This window comes from Cololabis saira, chromosome 12, assembly GCF_033807715.1.
Source record: "Cololabis saira isolate AMF1-May2022 chromosome 12, fColSai1.1, whole genome shotgun sequence".
NCBI lineage: Eukaryota > Metazoa > Chordata > Actinopteri > Beloniformes > Belonidae > Cololabis > Cololabis saira.
The window spans coordinates 21317772-21334969 of record NC_084598.1 but is presented as its reverse complement, the minus strand read 5'-3'; the positions used below and the strand labels follow the sequence as shown (position 1 = coordinate 21334969).

Genomic DNA, 17198 nt, shown 5'->3' with positions numbered 1-17198 from the left:
GTGATCTTCACAAAGTGAGCCGAGCTGTCTGGGGGCCAGACGTATAAACGGGATGTTTTTTTCATTGGTTGGACTGTTTGCAGACCTGTAGAACGTCAATCAAAGTCGTGTTTGTTAATGTGTTTTCAATACTTTACAAATCACTGTAGTTACTCATGAGTGGACAAGCATAAATGAATTAAATGAATATTTTATACTGCAATGACCCAGTTAAATCAAAAGACCAACAAATCAACACGTGTTTGATTCACTGACAAACTGTTGCTGTATGGTAACATGGCAATTTTTTGAAGCGTAAATATAAGCTATCATTTTCATTATTTTTTCATGTTGAAAATTAATCTCAAAATATGCTACACAATAAAAACATAAGAGAGGTATGGGATAGTGGTAGAGGGTTTGGATGTTTTGTTTTGGTCTACTGGGGGGTATTCCGGAAAGCAGGTTTTGATATTTACCTGGTTAAGTGAAGTCAGAATACATTAATCACCATGGAAACATATACTCTGAACATAACCTGCTAAAAGGTAGGTTTTGTTCAGATTATGGTGAATATTTTAAGTCCATATACACCAAGGTAGGGGCTTGGTCGCTGTCTTTCTGTCTTTATATTATATATATATATATATATATATATATATATATATATACACACACAAACACACAGTTGGTACAGTAAGTATTCAGACTCCTTTACATTTCTCCCTCTTTGTTTCATTGCAGCCATTTGCTAAAATCATAAAAGTTTATTTTATTTCTCATTAATGTACACTCAGCACCCCATCTTGACAGAAAAAAAGAAATGTAGACATTTTTGCCAATTTATTAAAAAAGAAAAATCAAAATATCAAGTGGTCATAAGTATTCAGACCCTTTGCTCAGTAATGAGTAGAAGCACCCTTTTGAGCGAGTACAGCCATGAGTCTTCTTGGGAATTAAGTTTTTCACACATGGATTTGGGGATCCTCTGCCTCTTCCGTGCAGATCCTCTCCAGTTCTGTCAGCTTCGATGGTAAATGTTGGTGAACAGTCATTTTCAAATCTCTTCAGAGATGCTCAATTGGGTTTAGGTCAGGGCTCTGGCGAGGCCAGTCAATCGTTGCTGGTGCCTCGTGCAGTGTACGTGGGGTAACGACGAGAGATTAACAACTCACGACGAGCTCCCGATCACAAATCGTGAGGTCGCAAGAAAATCAAGCGTGTTTGAAATCCTGGTCGCTCCTCGTGAAGGAATCGCACAGTTGAAGCAGTGCTGCGACCCGATTTGCCTCATCCTTTCGCAGAAAGCATGCGCAATCTCTGATGTCACGTCAAAAACTATTATTTGCAGTTTAGGTGTTGCAAATTCACATTACAAATCATGTTTTAATAGCAAAAAAAGACCGCATTTCCACGTATGGTGCGGGTCGCCGCGTACCCGCGTACCCTGCGCCGTAGGCTCTGCGTTGGCTTAACGCGGAACCATAAATCAGCCTTACGGCGTACCCTGCGCGGTAGGCTCTGCGTTGGTGTAACGCGGAACCATAAATCAGCCATTAGTGTGTGCGCTGTCTGCTGTTCGGAACACCTCTTCTTTCTCTTCTCATTTTGCTGGGACGTCGGGTCCCTCTACCGAGACACAACTTTTGCGGTATGCGTTCTTTGTTGTGTCTAAAAATGATGCACAGTGCCCACCCAATCAGAAACGGTACAGATATTTTGGGATTTTTTTAATATATATATATATATATATATATATATATATATATATATATAAAATCATAAAAAAAATAAAGGATCCCATAACCTTTGATCAGGTGGGCAGGACGCACGTTTGGGTTGGAACACCTCACCCCTGCCCCAAAACCAGCCTCGAGTTCCAGTACACAGAGGTCCGACGGGAGGATTATGATCGTATAGTGTGAGCAGACGGGTCGCATCAGAGCATTGGCTCGTATAGTGTGAGAACATAAATCGTGGGCTCTGAACTTTTGAACTCCGCGATCTAGTCGTGCAGTGTGAGATGGGGCAGCCTCATACGATTTAAAATATCGCACAGTGTATGCCCAGCTTTAAATGTTTCCCTGTCTTCAACACACCTGATTCTAATCACTGGTCGTCATCAACATGTCATCAAGGTTTACACAACTCTGTTGGTGACACAGCCTTGTCTATCAGGATTGTGTTGAGGCAGGGAAACATCTAAAACGTGCAGTAGAATGGCCCTCGAGTACCGGCTTGTATGCACCCCTGCAGATAATCTTATTTCTCATAGTCTGAAAAATATTCATGTTTTTTGGCAAACTCTATGCGGGCTTTCAATATGTCTTGCACTGAGGAAAGGTCTGGGGCCACTCTGTTATGAAGCCCAGACTGATGAAGGGCTGTAGTGATAGTTGACTTTGCAGAATTTTCTCCCATCTCCCTACTGCATCTCTGGAGCTCAGCCACAGTGATCTTTGAATTCTTCTTTACATCTCTCAGCTCTTCTCCCACGATTGCTCAGTTTGTCTGGACAGCCAGGTCTAGGAAGAGTTCTGGTCGTCCCAAAATTCCTCCATGTAAGGATTATGGAGGCCACTGTGCTCTTAGGAACCTTGAGTGCTGCATAAATTCTTTTATAACCTTGGCCAGATGTGTTCCTTACCACAATTCTGTCTCTGGGCAGTTCCTTCGACCTCATGATTCTCATTTGCTCTGACATGCACCATGAGCTGTAAGGTCTTATAAAGTACAGGTGTGTGCCTTTCCTAATCAAGTCCAATCAGTTTAATTTAATGCATCTGGACCCCAATGAAGGAGCAGAACCATCTCAAGGAGGATCAGAAGAAATGGACATCATGTGAATTAAGTGTCACAGCAATGAGTCTGAATACGTATGACCAAGTGATATTTACGTCTTTCTTTTTTAATAAATTTGCAAAAATGTTTACATTTCAGTTTTTTTCTGTAAAGATGGAGTGCTGAGTGTACATTAATGAGAAATAAAATAAACTTTTTTGATTTTAATAAATGGCTGCAATGAAACAAAGCGGGAAAGGTTTAAAAGGGTCTGAATACTTTCCGTATCCACTGTGTGTGTGTGTGTGTGTGTGTATATATATATATATATATATATATATATATATATATATATATATATATATATAAACACTGTTTAAAAAAAAAATTATTGGGCATTTTTTCAGCCCACTGGGAATTATTTTTATAGCGTTGGGGACACATGTTTGCAGGTCAAGTCAGTTGGTGCACAAAGTTTTATTCAATTAAGTTTTAGTTTAATTAAGCTAGTTGCAAGTTGAAGGGATATTTTTTTCTTTAGAACAACAGCAACCATATCTAATCTAAAATGTGTACATAGTATAAGATGAGAGAAGAAAAAGGCCAAACTCATATACACTTATGATTTAGGGGAAATTCTTCTGCATTCTTATCAGTTATATACTTTATTATTACTCGCTGCTACATTCTTTTGGATTGCAATTAAAGTAACATGACTGTACAGTGAGATCACAAAAATTACTCACAAAAGTCAATGAAAAATGTAAAGCATCTTCAGACATTTTGTGCATCTTGTGCTCTTCACAATGACCCAACAAACTGCAATGTGATTAGTTATTCGTTGGCAGACGTGCAGATAACCCTTTTGCTTCTTTAAATTATTACATTTTCTCATCTTCATGAGCCTCTGGAAGTACTTGTTCCTCATAAATAAGTTGTGCATTTTTCTTTGTTATTGTGGTTTCAAGGCTTACAAATGATGTGTCTAAAAATTTGGTGTAAACATGTGCAACACTGAGTTAACTAAAACATAGTTGATTGAGTACCTGTTTAAGGGTCTTTTTGCCTCCTGCTCATTGAGATGTCGCAGGTGTGCTCACCACCTCCGTCCCCCTGAGTGTCTGAAATCACGGACTGAACAGTAAAACCAAGGGGCTGTGAAACCAACCATCTTTTAACGATCTTCTCCCATCTCTAACCATCTTTTAGACTTTAAAAAGTGTAAATTTCAAATCAATGTCGTACCATCAGCCATAATAATAATTCAAGCAGAATACTGGAGGATACTGAATTTGCCTGCCTTAGGTCTCAATTTTGCAGCTGAAGAGCCTGAACATCAGAGCAGCTAATGTATGGTAACAACTGCACATTTAGGAACCATCACTAAGGTCCTGGCAGGAAGTCATCAGGAAGGTACAAGATGATTCAAGAGCAAAAGGAACACTCAAATTATATGAAAAATAATGGTGCCATTGATGATCCACATATAGTAATGAACAGTAATAAAACACTGTAAATTGAAATTCAATGATTATGTTATGTCTCGGCCAGCTGGGGTTTCCCCTCGGCCCGATCGCGCTGCAGAAGCAGAGTCTGCGCAGCGCACAGCCAGAGATCTGCGTGCCCGGCGACGAGCCCGGTGGCGCAGCTGAGCCACAGGAGCGCGCCTGGACGCAGCTGCAGTGCATCAGGTCATTACAGGAAGCACATATAAGGATCAGAAATGCTGGCAAACCCTTGTGAGTTCATCTTGTCACTCCTGTATGTGATCAGGGGTTTCTCGATTCTTTGTGGATTTGTGCTGAGGACTTTTCTCTTGGAATACTTTGTGGATTTTTGTTAAGGACTTTTTTCCTGTATTCGTACAACGAGTTTTCTTTCCCCTGCCATTTAAGGAGGCAGTGTTTTTTTGTAGAATAAACTACGCCTTTTTTTGGGCTAACATTGAACCTGTCTGGTGTCGTGCGCTTGGGTCCAAGGACAGAATCCTTAACAGTACGAACTCACCAAGACGGACCCAGCCGGCCCAGAGCGTGGTTCATTGCAGGCTGCTTTAGATAAGCAGCTCCAGTTAACGAATAGCCACACTCACCAGCTGGAGGCGGCCGCTGTGGCCGTGCAGAACCTCCACGCCCAGGTTCAACCTTTGCAGGCTTCGGTGGATAGCCTGACCCAGCAGCAGACGGCAATATTACAACAGCTGCAGACAACGGCGAGCCTCACCACCCGGCCGCCGAACCAACCTGCACGTGCTAGGGCCGTCAACCCACCTCCAGAGGTTCTGCGCCCTGCTATGCCCGATCCACTACCCCAGGAACCCTGCCTTGCCAGCCCACAACCATTTGGGGGTGATTTCGAGACCTGTTCCAGGTTCGTCATGCAGTGTGAGTTGGTGTTCACTCACCAACCTAGCCGGTTCACCTCGGACACTGCTCGAGTGGCTTACCTCACTAACCTGCTCACCGGGCGGGCAGCCCAGTGGGCCGCCGCTTCTTGTTCCATGGGGGCCAGTTTCCGTCATTCGTACACAGAGTTCGTGGCAGAGCTCCGGAAAGTCTTCCACCATCCGTCCAGGGGTCAGGACCTCGGCGACCAGTTGGTTCGTGTTCGACAGGGTACTGGCACGGTGGCGGACTATCCGGTGGAGTTCCGGTTGGCCGCTGCAGAAAGCGGGTGGAACGATCCATCACTTCGGGCTACCTTCCGTAGGGGACTGAACGACGCAGTGAGAGAGCAGCTGGCTACACGGGAAGAGCCCAGCTGCCTCGACGACCTCATCAGCCTGGCCATCCGTGTTGACGGAGGTCTCAGGGAGCGAAGGCGGGAGCGAGTTCGGGGGTTCCTTCGTGAGACCCAGGTCCCTAGCACACGGGAGAGGGATTCTGTTGTCCCGTACAACGCGCCATCGGGTCCCTTCCGGTCCTCCACGCCGCAGATTGCGAATGAAGAGGAACCCATGTAGCTAGGGCGCATGCGCGTTAGTCCGGCCGAACGGGTGCGCCTACCACCTGGTGCGGATTAGGGAGGGGGACGAGTGGAAGACCGCGTTCAAGACACCGCGGGGTCACTACAAGTACCGAGTAATGCCATTCGCTCTTACCAATGCCCCGGGGGTGTTTCAGGCGCTTATCAACGACGTGCTCCGCGACATGCTGGATGAATTCGTGGTGGTGTACCTCGATGACATCTTGGTCTTCTCTAAGACCCTCGGGGAGCATGTCCAGCACGTCCGCCGGGTACTCATGCGTCTCCTCTTGAACCGACTCTATGTTAAGGCGGAGAAGTGCCAGTTTGACTCTGCCTCGGTCAACTATCTGGGGTTGATTGTGGAGAGGGGTCAAACTCGAGCCGACCCCCGCAAGGTTCAGGCGGTGGTCGATTGGCCGGTTCCCGGGTCACGGAAGGGGTTGCAGAGTTTCCTCGGGTTTGCAAACTTTTACCGGAGGTTCATAAGGAACTATAGTGTTGTGGCGGAACCCCTCACCAGGTTGACTTCCCCCTCCCAACCATTCATCTGGTCTTCGGCTGCTGATGCCGCCTTCCAGTCCCTCAAGGAGAGGTTCACCAGCGCCCCTGTTCTGCTCCATCCAGACCCCGGGAGGCAGTTCATCGTGGAGGTGGACGCCTCGGACACCGGGCTGGGGGCGGTCCTCTCCCAACGATCGGAGAAGGATCAGAAAGTGCACCCTTGTGTGTTCTTCTCTCGGCGTTTTCTTCCCGCGGAGGAGAACTATGACATCGGGAATCGTGAGCTGCTGGCTGTGGTGGCTTCTCTGGAGGAGTGGCGCCATTGGCTTGAGGGGGCGGAGCAACCGTTTATCGTTTGGACTGACCATAGGAACCTCACGTTCATTCGGGCAGCCAGGCGCCTTAATGGGCGACAGGCTCGTTGGGCCGGCTTCCTCAGTCGGTTTGACTTCACCCTCACCTATCGTCCCGGCTCCCGTAATTGCAAAGTGGATGCCCTGTGCCGGCTGCATCAAGGGGGGAGACCGTCCACCGAGGAGTCTGCACCAATCCTTCCCGGGGCCCGAGTGGTGGGCAGGGTGGCCTGGGGCATCGAGACGGTGGTCAGGAGGGCGCTGCACTCTAACCCCGCCCCTAGTGGTGTGCCACCACGGAGGTTGTTCGTTCCGGAATCGGTTAGGTCCCGAGTACTAAACTGGGGTCACTCTAGTCAGTTTGCCTGTCACCCTGGGGTCCACCGCACGTTCACCTTTCTGGCTCGACGGTTCTGGTGGCCTGGGATGAGGAGGGAAGTGAGGGACTTTGTTTTGGCCTGTCCTGTTTGTGCCCGCAGCAAGGCTTCTCACCAGGCACTGGCCGGCCTACTTCAGCCACTTCCTGTTCCGAGCCGTCCCTGGTCCCACATTGCCTTGGACTTCGTGTCTGGACTACCGGTCTCCCAGGGGATGAGAGTGATCCTAACAGTTGTTGATCGTTTCAGTAAGGGGGTGCACCTGGTGGCCCTCCCCAAACTCCCCTCGGCAGCTCCTCACGAGCCAGGTGTTCCGGCTCCATGGTCTTCCCCAGAATGTGGTCTCGGACCGAGGACCCCAGTTCATGTCCCAGGTATGGCAGGCTTTCCTCAAGGGGTTGGGTGCCTCGATCAGTCTCTCTTCTGGCTATCACCCTCAGACTAACGGACAGACGGAGAGAATGAACCAGAGTGTGGAGACAGCACTCCGCTGTATGGCTGCAAAGAACCCTGCTTCCCTGGCTTCCGGGATTTCTCCCGTGGGTCGAGTACTCCCTCAACTCCCTGGTCAGCTCAGCGACGGGTTTTTCCCCCTTCGAGCCATCGCTGGGGTACCAGCCGCCGTCGTTTCCGGTGCAACAGACGGAGGTGGCAGTCCCATGGGTGCAGGCACATCTGGAGAGGTGTCGTCGTGTCTGGGGTCCTCCAGGACTGCCTTGCTCCAAGCAGCGGAGAGCGGCAGGCGGGGGGCCAACCGTCGCCGGAACCCTGCACCGACGTACCGCCCGGGGCAGAAAGTGTGGCTTTCTGCCAAGGACCTTCCCCTACCGTCGGCTGGCAAGAAGCTGGGGCCGCGGTTCGTGGGACCCTACGAGGTCACGAAGGTGCTCAGTCCTGCAGCCGTGAGGCTGAGACTCCCGGCTTCCCTAAACATCCACCCTGTGTTTCATGTGTCAAAGGTCAAACCTGTCTCACGGAGTCCCCTGATGCCCCCTGCCCCGGATCCGCCTCCACCCACGATTGTGGATGGACACCCGGAATGGAGGGTCCACCGAGTGATGGACGTTCGACGATGGGGACGGGGGTACCAGTTTCTGGTGGACTGGGTGGGTTATGGTCCGGAGGAACGGTGCTGGGTGTCCCGCCATCTCATCAGGGACCCGGGTTTTCTGACTGACTTTTATCGGACCCATCCCGAGAAGCCTGGCAAGTCGCCAGGTGGCTCCCTTGGAGGGAGGGGTACTGTTATGTCTCGGCCAGCTGGGTTTCCCCTCGGCCCGATCGCGCTGCAGAAGCAGATTCTGCACAGTGCACAGCCAGAGATCTGCGCGCCCCCGTTCACAGCTGAACCACAGGAGCGCGCCTGGACGCAGCTGCAGTGCATCAGGTCATTACAGGAAGCACATATAAAGATCAGAAATGCTGGCAACCCTTGTGAGTTCGTCTTGTCACTCCTGTATGTGATCAGGGTTTTCTGGATTTTTTGTGGATTTGTGCTGAGGACTTTTCTTTTGGATTACTTTGTGGATTTTTGTTAAGGACTTTTTTCCTGTATTCGTACAGCGAGTTTTCTTTCCCCTGCCATTTAAGGAGGCAGTGTTTTTTGTTTGTGAGAATAAACTACGCCTTTTTTTGGGCTAACCTTGAACCTGTCTGGTGTCGTGCGCTTGGGTCCAAGGACAGAATCCTTAACAGATTACAAAATATTTACAATATATTTATCCCTGAAGGAAAATTGACTCACACTTTGGAGGATGATTCATTTCATAAGTCTATACATAAATATATGCATCATTATAAGGTAGTAAAAGTGTCATACATGCCTAAGCAGAGCAATAAAATAAATATTATGCTTTCCTATATGTCACTGGTCCCAGGCACTTAGATTAATGAGACAAAGAAAATCAAGTCTTTGAGTTTACCTACATATAAATGCATTTATAACAAATCTAATCTTTACCAAATTTTAAAATTAGGTAAAAACAACCTCATTTATTTCAAACAACACTGGGACATTTTCTTATAGAAAAAAACACTCAAGTTAAAATGCAGAAGCGGCGTATTAAAGGAGAATATACCATGACTGCATGGGAATAAAGACATATATGGCACCCGGGTGTTCCTCATCAAATGTACTTAATTAATTGATGATCAGCAAGCACGCCCGCCTCCAAAAATGCAGGAGTTTGTCAGTTTGTTTAACAGGGATAAACATTATTTACAAGTTGAAATAATGGTTCCAGGAGCAGAAATTCATCTCAGGTGAATTTGTTGGTCTTAACAGCTAAAGCTTATTTGAAAGGGTTGTGGGGAGAACTTGAAGAAACCAGAGAACTCCAAAAGGGAAGGGAATACTTTGCCATAATGCTCACAGAGCATCGTTTGGGTGAAAAACCAAACGCAGTATATCAGCAGAAAAGATACATGCCACTAGTGTTGTGCGAGTTACTGAAAAATAGTAACTAGTTACCGTTATTAGTTACTTCATTAAAAAGTAACTCAGTAACTCAGCTACTTAGACCAAAAAGTAATGCTTTACTATGAAAAGTAACTTTTTAGTAACTTTAAATAAAAACATTATTTTAAATGCTCCCATTTAATGCCCCTCTAGCCTTCAATTCAGCAGGTACTGTATGGATTTGCATTGTGCATCGTGTTCTGCATTCTACACAGTCTCCCCGCTTCTTCACTTCTTGTATCAATAACGTTGGTTGCTTAGCAACAAGCTGAGAACGGCCAATGAGCTTCAGCAGCAGCTCAAGAACGGGACCCTTTGATGAATCGTTCATTACAGTCTCAAATATAACCAATGGTGGCATGTCGGGAATCATTTTGCCCAGAATGAAAAAAGAGCGTCAACAACGGCCCATAACTATTTTCTTCTCTCGAAAAAACACACCTGCACCGCGGCTTTAGGAGAAAAAGACCCTACAGCGTCAGGATGCAGCGGCATCAGAAGAGCAGTGGAATACGTGCGAGGCGGGGCTGATCTCCGCAATTTGAAGCCTTCTAAAATAATTGTAAAAATAATTTCACTTATCACAGGTTCTTTTTGGAACCCCTGCGAAAAACCAGGGATTACTGTAATGACAATATCTCCACAATATCTCCTCGCCTTCTCTTGGCTCATGTTTTTGAGCGCACACACACACACACACACACACACACACACACACACACACACACACACACACACACACACACACACACACACACACACACACACACACACACACACCCACTACGTTTCCTTTGGTCTCCGCGTGTGGGGGAAAAAGCTTCACTGTAGCCAGAAATAACGGAGTAACGCACCGTTTGGTAACGGTAATTGCGTTACTGAATTTAAAAAGTAATGCGTTAGAGTATTAGTTACTGCAAAACTAACGGCGTTTCTGTTACGCGTTACTAAATAACGCATTAGTCCCAGTACTGCATACCACACATGGGGGTGGGGACGGGAGGGTGATGAATTGAGCTTGATTTGCGGCTACAGGACTTTGGCATTATGCAGTCAGTGAACTCCTCTTGATAAGTGTTTCACTCCAGATGTCTTGTGATTTGTTCAAATGCAGTTCGGCAAATCTCAGTTGTGGTCATGATGTTTTTGACAGGAGAGGCTGTTTTTCCTGGAAACCCTTCCGTAATATCAGAAGAAATTGAATGCCTTCACTATTCTTCTAATTGTGTTCTCATGAACTTTAGTGTTTACTTGCTCAGTAAAGTCTGTGTGCTCTCTCTTTCTCTCTATTCTTTTTTTGTTATTTCTGTGAACACAGTGTGAGATTGGGTTAAATTTGCTGGGAAGATTTGCAACCGTCTAGAATTCTTTCCAGTTGTAAATCATCTGTCTCGCTTTAGAACATTGAAAACATTGAGAAATAGCACAACATATAGAAAACTGAACACCATGTTGTTTGAAAATAGTTTTAAAACCTTTTCCAGCTTTGTTCTTACACATACCTGAATGAACCCGACTAGCAAGCTACCAAAACCCCTGGTCTGCTCATCTGCTGATGATCAATTTATAACTCATCCACCCAAGTTGCACCTGATTACAACTTACTTTGCCACAGAAAAAGAAACTGCTTCTGTACACATCCGTGCGACTGATAATACAAATGAAGCATGTGACAGTGACCATCTCTGTGTTTTGAAGAGTAGCTCATGAACACTCTTGTATTAGTTCTCGCATAATCCCTAGTCAAGCCCCACTGCAGTTGACTCTGTGTTCTCTATTGGTGGAAATGCGTATGAATGAGAGGGTTTGTTGTTGCCTAATGCAAAGACTCATCATATCAGATGATTTTATGTTCTAAAAAAAAAAAAAAAGATTTACAAGAAGAGGTACTAACACATGCCTGAAAACAAGGACCTGCAATCCTTAAAAAAACTGAGGAACAAGTAGTAAATCCCGGTGTGTACTTTTCCCTCCTGTTTCTGTAGTTTGGCCCAAATTTTTGTTAGATAAATGAACAGAGTACTATATTATGGGTTGCTATTCATCTAAGGTTGGATTTGGTTTTAAAGATAATTCAAGGACATAATATCACAATAGTATCTTTTGTACCCAATTCTACATGTGGCTACAACATTGTTTGCATATTTCATAGTAAAGCACCAACCCGGGCTTCGATTTTCCCTCAAAGCATATATGGCATTTGCCAGGAAATGTTAGGCTGCTAGGCTGTTTTGTAGTATCACAGCCAACACATGATGTGTATCCCATGTAGCAAGAACACACTCAACTAGTGGATAGAGGCCAATAAAATATCACTTTCCTCGTTCAAATCAACATGGGACTTCTTCAACCGATTCATAAACCTGATTGCCTTACCCCTCTCTTCCACAACTGCTGTTTACAATGAGTGTTTCTTTAAGGGGTATGTCATGGGTTATTTATGTGAAGTCAAATGACAGATAAAGGAGGTGCCGGCATGCATATATATGCAACCACTAAACACATGCCACACATGGATGTATAGCTCCCAGTGTAGTCTAAGATTTCAGGAAATATACAAAACAGAATCACAATTCAGAGACTCAAAACAAATACGTTGGAGCTATAACTGATAATAACTTTGGTGTGATGAATCTGTCCTAGAGTAAAGTCCACAAGAAAAAAATATGGCATTAGAAGGTGTTCATGGTTTTATTTGAAAAACCTTAAATTAATTTAAAGTCATCCTTGGCAAATTATCTTTCGATTAACTATTTTTGAGTGAGGGGTTCATGTTTTTGAAAACTATGCGACTATTTTTAACCAGAGCATTGTAATTTCCTAAAATATGACCTTGGGATCAAAATTTAGGAAATTAAAAATGGTTCAGTACTGGAGGGACATTCAATGCTCCTCTCTTTCTATTTTTATCCAATCTTTGACTTTTCCAGAATTGAAGGGGGAAAAAAAAGTCCCCTATGTTACAAAAACAAGTTTGTCCTTTGCCTTGACATATTGTTGTTCAGTGAAGTCTTTTTCCCCAAATGTGGTCCTGACCATCATGTGACTCAAAAATAAATTTGGCAGAGGGCATTACAGATTTTCTCAAGCAAGAATAGCGGCAGTCGTGACAAGGCTCACTATCTAACACTGGATATTGGATGTGGGCTGCTTAATGATTATTACAGCTCGTGGGGTCAGACATCAGCAGAATAAGATATGGGTTGTCTGGTCATCTGGAGTTGACAGGACATGTCCTGCACATCATCCCAAAAAGATCACATAAAACTTTGTGTTCGTGTCTCTACGTGGATTATCCATGTTGTGGCTTTAAGAAGGAAAAAGAAAGATAAGTTGTGTGATTGCTCAACCAGAAGTTCTTATGAAAACTTTAACACCTTTTTTTATAAGGATTTATGAGAGCTAAATTAGAGAACTAAAAAGGCTTGAAGGCAGTCAAATTGGATCCAGTGATTTGTGCTTGTTGTTGCGTTGTGCAGCAGTTTATGGAAGCAGCACTGAAACTGCGCAGAATCATGATTAGATAAATGAGGTTCACCATTCGGTTCAGGCGGCTTTTCAGTTAACTAATCAATTAGAGCGTATTTTTAAATGTAATTGTCCACACATAAAAAGCTCAAGGAAGGATCTTTATGTAGCTTGTCCATATCTAACTATAAAAGTAAATCCAGTCAAAAGACAGATTCAGTGTGAACATGAGGTGAGAAGACACAACTGAGGACAGAACGTCTAATAGTTAAAGCTTACACTAACAAGGAAGATGCTGTTGGAGACCCTGTTTGTATTCGATAAAAAACTCAGTTAAAAACTCCTTAATTGCAAAGAATTTCAACAAAACGGCAAGCAAAGGCAAGTCACGTGTAGGGCAGGCACCATGCTGCCTCTTCATCAACACATAGTATATAGTATATTTTATTAGAGCAGTTATATTTTGTATCCAAAGGTAAACCCCTTAGTGTAATATGAGCTGAGATAAAAGGAATGTTACGGTATGTCATAACTTACACTCCACATGACAAATGCAGTAACTTTAACTCAACCTCATCTCATATGCAATGTACAGGATGAAGAAATGTCTCTGTGAACCTAGGATGTATGCATGATATAAAGATGCTGAGGCAATACCAACTATTCAAATCACTCAAGATGAAAGCAGAGGAAAAGCTGATAAGGTCATTGACAATAATTACACAGGCAAAAGAACAGATGGAATATAACACAGGGGTCATCTAGCGATGTAGTCAAGTCCATCGAGAGGATTGTGCACATAAACTAGGTCAGAAAACACACGGGAAACAGTGAAACTTGAGCCTGGGACAAACAATGAGATCTACTTCACTGCATTCAGTATCACACTCATTTTTCTAAATTGAACAAGCATGCTTATATGATAAAGCTCTAATTGGGTTTAGAATTGTTTTTAATGTCATAAATAATATTTTACATGCAAAAGTATACAGTTGAAGTCCCATGTATACACCACTTATTGTCAATAAAATACTTTCTTTGCTTACCTTAATGAGAGGGTATGCCAGAGTTGGCTGGGGATCATGGGTGTTGAGTCAAGTCCAGAGTGAAGCTGGTCAAACCTTCCCTCGTGTGTGGATTCACTATACCATCTACAGTTGAACACAGGCTTAATGCATAGCCAAAGGAGAACTCTGCTTTGCAATACGCACTCAGGCGTTCCCTCACACAGTCACTGAGCGAGGGGATCCACTCACGATTCGGCAACAGCCCAGCAGCTGTGCTCACAGGGATCCAAGAGACGACAGATAGAGGCAGACATACAGTTGCTGGTCTTTTCTCTCTCCTACTAACTGGGTCCTGTCTCTTTCTCTCAGTGTGCAGCTACCACTCTCTCCTCAGTCCCCTCTCTACTGCTCTGCTCTCCCTCTCCACTTAAATCTCCTTCTAGCACATGCATTCGCCACACTGCATCTCCTCCCTCTCTCCCACAAACACACACAGGCATACACCTCTGTCAGTCTCAGTCTTTATGCTCCACATTTTTTTGTCTTCACGCCTCATGTGCTCTATGTTGTCCCCACTTGCAACCTTTGCAAGGATTTTCTAGTCATTTAGTTTAGAAAAATAATAAGTTTACTTTTCTGGCTGTCATGACATTATCACTTCAGTCCTGTTTCAATTCTTAATGTTGGACAGGACATTGTGTACTACATAAATGACTGATAGAAAAATAACAGTGTGGAGGTTAAGGGATATGAGCATCTGAGTGTGGACAGTTTTGCGGGTGGGGTTGAGACCAGAGCACAGCTTTGGTTTTTAGGAGCAAGTGAAATCAAACACCACAGTTAATCTTTACAAGCAAGTGCAGTTTATCGCTACCGGCAAAGACACCCTGGTGTGTATATCCTTGCTTACTAGATTTTGTGAGCCCGGTTTGATAATCCGCTGTAGCATCTTATGGCAGAAGCATTCATAGGGAGAACAGAGGCAGATGATTTCATAAAAGTCTTCAAATCATGGTTGCACACAATGGAAATACTGTTGCATTTAACTGCGTCTGTGTTTTCATGTGGAAAATGCAATATCATTCTCTCCTCGGCTGCCACGCTCTGCAAGATTTTTGGGATGCTAACAAAATTTCTTCCATCCACTTTGTTCCAAGCAGTATGTTTGAATTAGCTTTTTGTCCAAGGCTGAGCAGGTGGCTCAGGACACAATACCTTGGTGTTTATCTGAATCATCAGTAAACAAGGACAGCAGCTACAGAAACACACCTGGCAGACAAACAGCCTCTCAGCACCTGGGACCTGTATTTTATGTAAAAGAATACAGAGGGGAAATTTGGGATGAAATAAAAACCTTAAATACTATGTTCTTTTCTCTCTTAAACAAATGCTTAACAAATATGGAGTTCTGTTTGACCTTTTCTTTGCTAAAGCATTTAACTAGGACTTTATAAGGGTGATTACTTTGTTAGAGGCTGGCCTTTATTTAAAACTATCATACATATTATCTGGAAAGCTTAAAATGCCATAAAACAAAATCAGTTATGGCGTACATAAACAACGACATCTTATTTGCCTTGGAAATCCCTGTAAATTCTTTTTTTTTCTTCGTTTCCTTTGAAAATTGTCTTGATCACAGTGAAAATATTTACTTTCTAAAGCAGATTATTCTGTGTGAAACAACACAGTGATGGGAAAACTGGTATTCCTATGTCATGTCAAATTCCCATTTCTGTAAATGAGTTTTTCCACTCTCCTAAAAGCAAATGCATATACTTACATTACCACCAGAGGGCCTAATTCATACATACAGTGAATTGTGGTTCCTCTGCGTCCTCTACTGTATAAAGCAAAATGCCACACCGTTCTGACACCACCCACAGGTTTCATAAGATTCTGCAAGCTCTGGTTGTACACATCTTAGCAGGAGCACTGCCCAACCCCCAGATAGTCCAAAAATGAATAAATGGGCAGAACAAACAATGCTTTGAACTTGTCTGGAACATGCCCACTCAACTTCATTTACCATGACGGAGCAATTTAGCTTAATTCACACTAACCTTTGATGCTGAATAATGCAATCTTCCATTCATTCTCATCAAATTCATCCATCTTTGTTTTACTTGTTCCTATTGGAAAAACATCTGAAATGATCCACTGTCAAGATCTTTAACTCAGACTTCCGGTGATCTAATGCAATGACCTTTTCATCAAAACATCCCTCCTTGGCCTGATGTTTACATGTGTAACTTAACATTGTAAAAAATATATTTTTTCTTAACTTTCTACCTTGGTACATGATTTTCTGGAAATTCCTTTAAAAAGATTCAGCAAAAAGTAAGAACACCCTACGAGGAGTCGGGCATTTGTTGATCGCAGACAATATTCTAACATATAACACTTTTGTATCATTCAGTGAACATTTGCCTACAATTTGTTAACTGTTATGTTTTTTTTTATTTGTTTTTTAAAAACTGAAAAATGCTATTTTAAAATCAAAGTACTGTATACCTATTAACTGACAGGTCTTCATGGTTAAACAGCCAAATGTGAATGAACCCCATGATCCCCAGCTCATCATTATCATTATGATTATGATCACGTTATTGGTGTTTCTGAAATGTATACTTTATGTGTCTGTTGTTTTGTTGGACAAAACTATCATATGTCTGCATTCCCACACAAGTCACACAATGTCAAGCATGTCGACAAAACATCATCCACCAGCACCATTGACAGCAGAAAAACTTAAAATGGATTTCTTTCCTTATAAGATTCAAAAGATTTAATCTCTTGAGGGCTATTCCTGGCTTAAAGTGCTATATAATATTGTCTTCCTATTTCTCTGTTTAACTTTACCAGTTCAAAATTATCCAAACCATGTCTTAAAAACTGCAATATACCATGTTGACTTAAATGGTAAGAACGCTTTTTTCTTCGATTCCATTGGAAAATCTTTTTCTTTTTTCTTTCGGGGAATAGATTCACCATTACATGCACAACCACTTGTGGTGCAGTGCCACCAACCTGAAAGGGCCTCATACAATGTGAGCTTTAAATATTCAAGGTTCATAACAGTTCTAGGGGGTCCGAGATACAAAGAGATGGTGAGGTACTGAACAAAAAGGCTCAAAGATAGCTCATATTCTGTAGTTGGAAATATACCCATTACTTTGGTTTCACTGGTAAGAAAAATTAAACAAACGATAGGAACTTTGTCAAATTCAAATTTTTTGAAAATACCAAAACTCCTTTCATCACATATATCAGCTGTATGACTGATGTTACATAGATTGCCAACCATAAA

At 43.5% G+C, this 17198-nt stretch overlaps 1 protein-coding gene across 1 annotated transcript in view; it reads right to left on the bottom strand.

Annotated features, from left to right (window-relative positions):
- Window positions 1–14281, bottom strand: part of opn7b (opsin 7, group member b) — a 152707-nt gene extending 138426 nt beyond the window's left edge. Inside the window, 1 exon segment of the mRNA XM_061734860.1 lies at window positions 13931–14281. The gene's annotated coding sequence lies outside the window, so the exon portion shown is untranslated.
- Window positions 14282–17198: the final 2917 nt, after the last annotated feature.